The sequence below is a fragment of the Canis lupus genome, chromosome 4, assembly GCF_048164855.1.
Source record: "Canis lupus baileyi chromosome 4, mCanLup2.hap1, whole genome shotgun sequence".
In the NCBI taxonomy this organism is placed as follows: Eukaryota; Metazoa; Chordata; class Mammalia; order Carnivora; family Canidae; genus Canis; species Canis lupus.
Window position 1 is genome coordinate 6031469 of NC_132841.1, and position 9841 is coordinate 6041309.

Here is a 9841-nt window from a genome sequence, read left to right on the forward strand (position 1 = left end):
ACATGACCACGGGTCATGTGCAGAGTTTAGAGACAGAGGGGCTTGGAAGATGGAGAGAGGGACAAATAGCCCGGAATGGGGTCAGCCTTCAGAAACTGAAAATGCAAGGAAGTGGATTCTCCCCTCAGAGCCTCCAGAAGGAACCTGCCTTGCTGATGCCTCGATCCTACCCCAGCAAGACTGATTTTTCACTTCTGATAAATACATTTATCTTGACTTAAGCCACGAAGTTTGTAGGAATTTGTCACAGCAGCAACAGGAAGCTAATGCAGTCACACAGCCCAGTTCCCTGTCTTGTATTAATTTAACGAAGTATCCATTTGTCTATTGTTTCTGTTGATTAACATCTAGAATAGGATGTTGCATGTGGAAGACGTGAGTACACTGAGAGCTTATTATAGACCGCGTAGTACCCGAGCCTCTTCGATCGCCGCCAGTCCCTACCTATGGGAGCGGAGGAGAGCTGGGCACTAAACAGACACTTCACACAGCGAAGCATAACCGGGTCCTACAGTGGGTGCTATGGCATTAGAAGTCCAGGGAGTGATGACAGAGGAGAACGGGGACCTAGCTGAGCCTCGGGGGCAGGCAGAGCCATGGGGAGATGCACAGCTGGAATGAGGACAAGACGTCCCTTCTCTTGGTTCCGCTCTCGAAGACACAAACGTTCCCTGGACAAGGAGGTGGCCTGGTTTGAGCTCTCACGATGCCCACCGTTTTTCTGGCCTGGTCTGAGGTTGTCGCGTGGTGACAGAAAAAGTGTGGTGCGGGTTCAGCCTGGCCCTGAGGCGGATCTTCATCTTCGTTCTGCCCCCATCAGCCTCCTGCGCCCTCCGCTGAGGAGCCACGTCCGAGGCTGCTCGCCTGGCTCCTGGGGCTGCTGGCGTCTCCCGAGGCGGAGCTGACGCTCGGGGTGGAGTTGGGCGCCTCCGGGCCAGGGAAGGGGTAGGACCCGGGGAGGCAACGCTGAAAGACTCAGAGGCCCTAGAGCCCAAGGGATGGAGGCACATGGCAGAGGCAGAGGCAGAGGCAGAGGCAGAGGCAGAGGCCCGAATGCAGAGCTAGAGCTCTGTGCTGCACTAGAAGTGAGGCGCCACCAGCTCTGCCTGTGGAATTCTGGGGAACCCAGGGGAGACCTTGAAGATGCTGGAGTTTGGGAGGCTGAAGAAGTCGCAAAGCACATTCTGGACAGGAGCAGCAAGGGCGAAGGTTCTCCGCACTTCAGGGCTCTGGGTGGTTGGGGACTAGCCTCATGCCGCCTCGCTGTGTCCTCACACCAGTGAGGGTGGCGGCCACGGTTTCTCCAGCACTTTCCCAGTGCCCGCCACTATGTGAACAGCTGGACACAGCCCCACTCCTTCGTTCTCGCCACAGCACTGTCACCTCGCTGTCAGCACCCCTGTGCTTTCAGATGAGTCTCAGGGAAGTGCAGTCACTCATCCCATCCCCAGCAGCTGCTGAGAGCCGAGTGCTGTCTACGTGCAACCCAAACCCGGACTCTTACCACTGTGTGGATGCTGGATCTGCGCGACAGCTCCTGGCCCCCAGCCTACAAGGGCCCCCCAAACATTTTCTGGAGGTGCATTTCCTGGTGCGGAAGGGAGCTCAGTGCTGGTGAAGGCAGACCTGGCCCCAGGTGTAACTGGGCGCCCTGGGTTCGGGTTCCAGAGGCCGTGCATCTCAGAATGGCCAGTCATTTTAGGGAGCACCTGGAGAAGCTTCTGAGGTTAAGCTGGGCTCTGCTGACCGCACAGAGCTCTCTGTTCCCCTACTGAGGAGGAGGATTTGTCATGGGGCCAGACACACGTTCTCTGGATGTGCTCATTGAGACCTGCTCTGGGAGGAAAGCCACTCACGCATGGCAGCCAGAGGGCCTGGGGCACCAAAATCTTGTGCAGGCTGCCACTTGCCACCTGCCAACCAGAATCCCTGTGTTTCCCTTCCCACCCCACACTTCCAGTCCTGCCTTATCAAGTGGAATCTTGTAGGAACTGCTGGTACCTCAGCAACAATGAGGAAAACACCTTCATCAAACAGAGACTTTCCCGAACAGAGAAGGGTTAGCCCTCGGCTATGGCCTCATGACAGCACTCCTTGCTCAAGCGTTTACAGGGGAGCCAAGTGCCCTCCTACTGAAGGCCCTCCCATATCTTTTGGGTGAATCATTCCCCCCTGACCCCCACCCCCACCCTAGGCACCCATTTGAGGAAAGACCTTGGCCCCACAGGCAAAATGGCAGCTGAGAAGTGAAGGGGTGGGGGCCTGCTTTGGAGCAGAACCAAGGAATGTGGGGGTGGGCACCTGCCCCCCAACCTGTACTCCCCCATCATCCTAAACAACTTTTCTGTGGAACTAGGCAGGAAGTTCTGTGAAGAGGGGAAGAGAGTTGTGTCCAAAAAGAGCCAGAATGCATGGCACTTTCCCCATTCAGCTAGGGGAAACCAGGAGCTAGGCTCCTTTCCCCTGGAGCTAGGCTAACCAGGACCTTCCCTGGCCTTCATTTAAGCTCCCTTAGGTTTTTGGATTGGCCCAGAGAGGCACATACAATCTCTTTCTTTGTGGACCATCGTTCTTTTCTAGACTAACTTACCTCAGTGCAAGGCTGTGGCCATTGTGATGAAGCCCTGATGAGCTGAGACACTCAGCTCTCGGCATCTAGAAGAATTCTCAAGAGTTTGTGGTATTGCTGCTGTGGCTACTGCTGTAGGATTACTGTACTGTAGGATTGTCTGCCACTGGGACATGACAGCGTATGTTCAGTCTTTGTTTTGTTTCATTTATGATTGTTTGGAACCTTGAACATATTCTGTGTGTGTGAGGGTGTGAGATGGAGATGGAATAGGGGATGTTGGGCAGGCCATAGACTGGCCCTAGTACTTCCTAGAGCTTACCACGCTCTCTGACATCAGTTGTCCATTTGCTCATCTCCTGAAGGACAATGAGCTCCATGAGGAGAGGGGCAAAATCTTATTTTTCTCTGGATTTTTAGCTTCTGAGATACTGTACGTTTCAAGAAATACTGTCGATGGCATGATGGAGGTACAACAATGAAGTTGTTGAACAGAGTAGTGATAGGGGCTCCATACTAGCTGGGACTCCTCTCCCCTGGCAGGGAGATTACCGTGGTAATGGTAACCAAGCTGAGGATCAACCAGGTCAAGCAGGTTTTGAGATCTACTGGAAAATGTTCATCGACTGGATTATATAGGATTGTGTGTTTCAAGCAGCTCCATTTTCCTCTAAAATAGTAACAGCAGTACAGGTGAATTACTGCATGCCAGGCTTTTTGCACATACTATTTCTAATCCTTATAAGGACATTGTAGGGTTGGCATTATCATCTTCATTTCACAGATGTAGAAATGAACACTCAGTGAGATCGGGCATCCTGCTTAAGGCTAAAAAGTGGCACAGCCATTCGTTCAATTCACTTACTCAGCCAATATTTATTGTGTGCCTACTATATGGCAAGACCCAAGTACCACTCTGGGTGCTGAGAGAATGGCCATAAAGACCAGACAGAAATTCCTGCTTTCCTGGACCTTTGGTCCTAGTGGAGGGAAATAAAATGGTAATTAAGAGAATTAACAAAATATATGATATGTTGGAGGTTGATAAGTATAAGGAGAAAAATAAGATAGAGAAGGGGAAGGGCTGGTAGGGACTGCTAGGGGTTGCTGCAATTTGTGTGTGTGTGTGTGTGTGTGTGTGTGTAGGGGGCAAGGAAGCCCTCACCCAAATGGTAATATATGACTACAAACCTGAAGGAGGTTCGAGAAGCAGCAGAGAGCTCTGGGAGGAGGGGCCCAGGCAGAGAGAGAAGTGAATTCCAAGGTCCAGAGGCATGAATGTGCCCAGCATGTTCCAGAAACAGCAAGGTGAGATGAGGTGAAGTCAGAGTGAGGGTGTGCAAAGGCATAGGCCACAAAGGGCCCTGTAAATTGTCCTGAGGATCCTATTGTACTCCCACGGAGACAGGAGCCATGGAGGTTTTCGAGCAGAGCAGCAACATGATCCAGTTGGGGTTTTAACAGCATCCTTCTGGCTGCTGGGTTGAGGACAGACTGAGGGGACCTGGGTAGACCAGGGAGATTGATCAGGAGGATGGGGAAACACTCCAGGCCAGGGAGATGATGGCTCGCATCATGGCTGTAGGGGGGTGGTGCAATTAGAGTCAATGGGATTTGCTGATAGATTTGATGCGAGGTGTTAGAGAAGGAGATGTCCTGAGCAACTGGCAAAATGAGATTTCCATTCCTTGAAATGGGATCTAGGGGAGAGAATACTTGGGAGCAAAATGCAAGAGCTCTGTTTTGGATGTGTTACATTGGAGATGCCAGTCAGACATTCAAGTGGAGATGCCAAGCAGATGGTTGGATCTCTGAGCCTGGAGTGGTGGGGAGAAATAGGGGCTGGAGGTAAGACACTTACTTATATCACTGTGTAAGTAAGGCATTTGAAATCCTGATGCTGGGTGAGCTCATTGATGGAGACCGGGAATGTAGAAAAGAAGAGATTCAAAGACTGAGTTCTGAGGCACTTGTGGCGGGGAGGTGGGGAGGAGGGACCAGCAAAGGAAGTGGGAAAGATCAAACAGAAAGGCAGGCAGGTAGGCCCCGCAGCCAAGGGGAGGAGGAGAAAAAGGTGGAGGGGAAGGAGGAGAGGGGGCAGAGGAGAAAGAAGGATGGAGAAATCAACCGGACCAAATGTTGCTAGCAGATCACATAATGTAAAATGAGAACTGAGATTGAGCCCAGCCCCATGCAGCCCCAAAACTACTGTGCACTGTTCACTCCCTTAGTATTTGACTGATGACAGATGCCAAAAACTGTTAGCAGAAAAAATCCCAAGTCCCAAAGCACAGTGTACTTAACATTTGACTTCACTAAACCACTCGGTGCCATAGTGCTGCCTTCAAGTTCTCTGATTGGTGTGCTTCCTTCCGACAGCAGGTGCATTTCTGAAAGCAGAACGGAAAAGGAATCATTCTAGAGTATATGATATAATTGCCCTATTGCTATTGCAAATCACCCTTTTTTAAAGAAAATTGTCACCCTCTAATTTCTCTGTTTTATAAATTAGAGTTTATAGATGATGAGTGGAATATACCTGCTCTGGGATTTGACCTACATTAGAAAATCACTGTGTAGTAGCGGACCAAATGGTACTGGAGAGGAAATCCCAAAATAAACTGGCAAGAACAAGAGACTGATCCAGTGGAAGTGACAGAGGGAGAGGAGGGGATCTGTTCAGGCTTGGCTATGGGTTCACCACATGATCTTAAGTAAATCACCAATCACATTTCCCTCATCTATTAAATGGGAATAGCTGATCCTCAATATGCTTACCCTACAGAGGAAGGACCAATGAGGATGTTGTGAAAGCATTTTGTAAAGCAGAAAACCCACAGGAAATGCTAATGAGTACTGAGCACAGTGCTCGGCACATAGTAGGACACAGTAACTGGGAGCTGTTCTTGACTATTGCTGTGCTTCTTATATGAAAATGTAAAAAGCAAGATAAATCTGAAATCCACTGGGGACCGAGTGAGGTCAGGTGAGCATGTTTTGGGAGTCTGGTCTTGTCCACAGTCAGACTGACTGCTATAGGTCCAGCTCCTGATTTCCAGAGAAGGGCTTAAGTTTGCTGTGGACAGTGTCCACAAATGTGACTTTCTCCCTTCTTTACCAGCATCATTCCAGTTAAGGTTTCTACTTCACTGCACCTTTTAGCCAAGGATGCTAAGCGAATTCACCACTACTCCAGAGAGACATAGAGTTCATCCAGTATCAACATTGTCACCATAACTAGCATCGTGATGACCATTAGAACTGCTGGTAAGGCAACGAGTTGACACTACCAGTGGGCAGCACCACTATTTCTGATCAATTTTTCATAATGGGCAGTTCTGGAACTAGAAGGGTCAGCCCTTGAGGAGTTTATTTCATCCTGCCTCTGACGTCACCCCATCCTCATCTCATCACTTTCCCTCCTGTACTGTTGTGTGGGGTGATGTCGTCTCAGAAGGAAATATAGATGGAGTTCTTAGATATTCTAAAGGCTTGACTAAGAGTCAATGTGTTCTCTTTGTCTTTTGATATAACCCCTCCTTTCACAGGAACTATTTCCTGTGCATCTGTAGGTTCTTCGTTTTCTGCTCTGCTTTGGACCACTCATGTGCTTTGTCTTGGAGAGCTGTGTCCTCTTACTACTTACCTCCCTGCTTAATTAGAGATGACCACTTGTCTCCATATCCACTCCTGCCCTCCTCAACAACAATTCAAAGTGTGGCTAGGCGTGTGGCCATTAGAGACTATTTTTCTTAGTATCCCTTGCAGCAGGGTCATGTGACTAACTTCTTAAATAGAGTTTGTGCTAACATGGTGTGTGCAATTTCTGAGCCTTTAAGGAGAGAGGTTTGTGCCCATTATTCTTCTACCTTTCTTCTTGCTACTCTCAGAACGTGGATCTAGTGGTGAGCCAATTGGACTAAATGGACAAGGGCAATATACTCAAGATGGCAGAGCAACAAGATGGAAGACACTTGGGTCTTGACATGAGCTCTGGACTCCTTACCCTCAAACTGAAATATGAGAGAGAAATAAAGTTCTATCTTTCTTAAGCCCTATTGTTTTGAGGTCTGTTAGGACTGATGAACCTACATTCTAGGAAATGAATTCTCCAGGCTCTTTGACTTAGTGGATTGTGGGTTACATGAGACAGAGAACATGGTTTGCTCACCATTGAGTCACTGTTACAGAGAACTGGACACATGGTATATAGTCAATAAATATTTGTTGAAAGTATGAATGAGCTACTGTTTTACTCTGGCATCTTGACCTCTGCTTTCCAAAGAGTGAGTGGCTCTTGATCCATTGCTCACTTGGACTACTATGGTCTCTGTCATGGGCCAAGTATGGAATGTTCTAAGGAAATGAAAATTCAGAGAAAGAGAGTCCCTGTCCAGCTGAAGGACCCTTTGGGAATGTAAGCCTCAAATTAGGTTAGACGATGTAATCTTCCCATCTGTTGAATAAATAGAAAGTTATCTAAGGATTCACATGACTTCCCAGCTCCATGGAGATAATGTCTTCACTCATATGTGAGCTCCATTTGATAGAGTGCCAGCAGAGGCAGGAGGTCCATCAGCTACACCTGGAGCTCTGAGGATAGAAGAAACCACCAGGGCCTTGTAGATTTTTCAGACCTGTGACTCTCCCAGGGAACAATGATCCAGAGTTCTGGCCTATTTGGCCTACAATTGTGTTCGATCCACTGAATGAGAGTGTTCGCCAATTGCCTGCTTTGCAGTGTCTTCCTGTCTTGGACTTTACTCCTGACTAGGATAGTCCATAGACACTAGTCATAATGCCCTGATTCCTGAATTGGCGAGTTAATTTTCCAGCCTCTACAGAATAACTTAATAACTTGGTTTAAGGGTGATAGTTTTGTAACTTCTTATCTCAGAGCTATGTGATCCTGCTTCCCCTGCATGAATCCTACTATCCCTCCATCTCACACTTATCCATTGGGTCTCAGCTTCCATGTCACTTCCTTGTATTATCTGATTACCCAACACTGGAATGAGTGTTCTTCCAATGTGATCCCAAGTACTCTTGCTCTTCTTTTTTTCTTTATTATATAATGTACTTGTGACCAGGAGACAGACCTGGTCACTTGCCTTGATGTCTGGTGTGTGGGAATTTCTCACTAAATATTTGTTAAATGAAGGAGATGAATGAGTGAATAGCTTTTCTTGCCTAACATAGTCTTAACTCTTCCCTTGTTGCTTGGTAAAGCCATGGTCTTGGGCCTCCAGTGCGGTTCCCAGTCCTTATATTTGGTAAAAAATACTTTCAGATTTCTGATTATTATTTTCTTGTTTGTGGATTTATCCCCTAACCCTGTCCTTTGATCTCTCTGCTGATTCTTGGTATCATATGGTAGCTTCTTGTTCTAATTCTACACCTCATGGCTGCTATAACTACACAGAACCCCATGACAGCAAATCCTACCACATGATGTATTGCCACTTTGGTACAATTCCCGTCACAGCCTCCCCTACTCCTATGTGTATACTGTTTCGATCCAAGGAGTACAACAGGCAACATATTATGAAGGTTAGAGTAAGCCCAGATCATGGTGCTCCAAACAGATCAGAATCCTTGGGTGTATAATACCTCCCTTCAGCATTGGCAGACAAGTGGTAATGATTTTTTATTTGAACTTCTTGTTCTGAAAAGTTCACGTACAGTCATAAGAAATAATTTAGAGAGATTTGTCTACTTTTTATTCAGTTTCCCTCCAATCATAACATCTCTCAAACTACTGTACAATGTCACAACCAGGGTACTGACATTGATACATTCAAAATATGGAACATTCTCATCACTACAAAAGTCTCTTGTATTGGTCTTTTATAGCCACACATACCCATCCCCCATCCTTAATTCCTAACTGCTGGTGACTTGCTCTCCCTTTCTATAATTTTGTAATTTTAAGAATTTTATCTAAATGGAATCATACAGCATGTAACTGTGGCTTTTTTTTTCACTTAACATAACTATCTGGAGATTCATCTATGTTTTTGCATGTATCAGTAGTTTGTTTCCTTTTGATGCATGGTGTTCCATGATATAGATGTACCACAATTCGTTTAACCATCCACCTGTTAAAAGACTTCTGGGTTGTTAACAGTTTGGGATTATTACAAATAAAGCTGCTATCAACATTCATGTGCATATTTTTGTGTGAACATAAATTTTTATTTATCCCACAGAAATAAGCACATGTTGGGTCATACGGTAGCTACATGTTTAGTTTTATAAGAAACTATTAAGCTGTTTTCCAGAGTGACTACTATTTTAAATTCCCATTAACAATGAGTGATTCTGTTTCTCTACATCCTCACCAGCATTGGATGTTGTCACTATTGGTTATTTTAGCCTTTCTGATAGATGTGTAGCAGTATCTCATTGTGATTTTAATTTGTATTTTCCTAATGCTAATGATTTTGAAAATCTTTCCATGAGCTTATTTGCCATCTGTATATTCTCTTCAGTTAAATGCTTTTGAAAAAACATGATCTAACTGGATTTTTTTCCTGTTCGGTTTTGAGAATTCTTTGTCAATTCTAGATATTAGTCTTTATCAGATGGATGGATTGCAAATACTTTTTTTACCAGTTGTAGTTTATATTTTCATCCTGTTAACAGGAAATTTCAAAGAGTAAAAGTTTTTCATTTAATAAAGTCCAACTTATTGATTTTTCCTTTATTAGAATATGTTTTTGGTATTAAGTCTAAGAACTCTTTGCTTAGCCCTAAATCTCAAATATTTTATCCTCTTCCCCACTTTAAGTTTTATAGTTTTACATATAAATCCATGACCCATTTTGAATTAATATTGGTTTAAGGTGTGAGACTTTAGATTAAGTTTCTTTTGTTTTGTTTTGGCCTATGGATGTCAATGGCTCTGCAATTTCTGTTAAAAAAGCGATCTTTCCTCCACTGAATTGCTTTTGCACTTTTAACTAAAATCAACATATTTGTATAGCTACAGTTCTGGATTCTCCATTCTGTTCTATTGGCCTATGTACCCATCCCTTCACTAATGTCACATAGCCTTGATTACTATAGCTATATAATCAGTTTTGAAATTGGGTAGACTGGTTCCTTCCACCTCATTCTTTTTCTTTCTTTCTTTCTTTCTTTCTTTCTTTCTTTCTTTCTTTCTTTCTTTCTTTCTTTCTTCCTTCCTTCCTTCCTTCCTTCCTTCCTTTCTTTCTTTCTTTCTTTCTTTCTTTCTTTCTTTCTTTCTTTCTTTCTTTCAAGACCCCACTT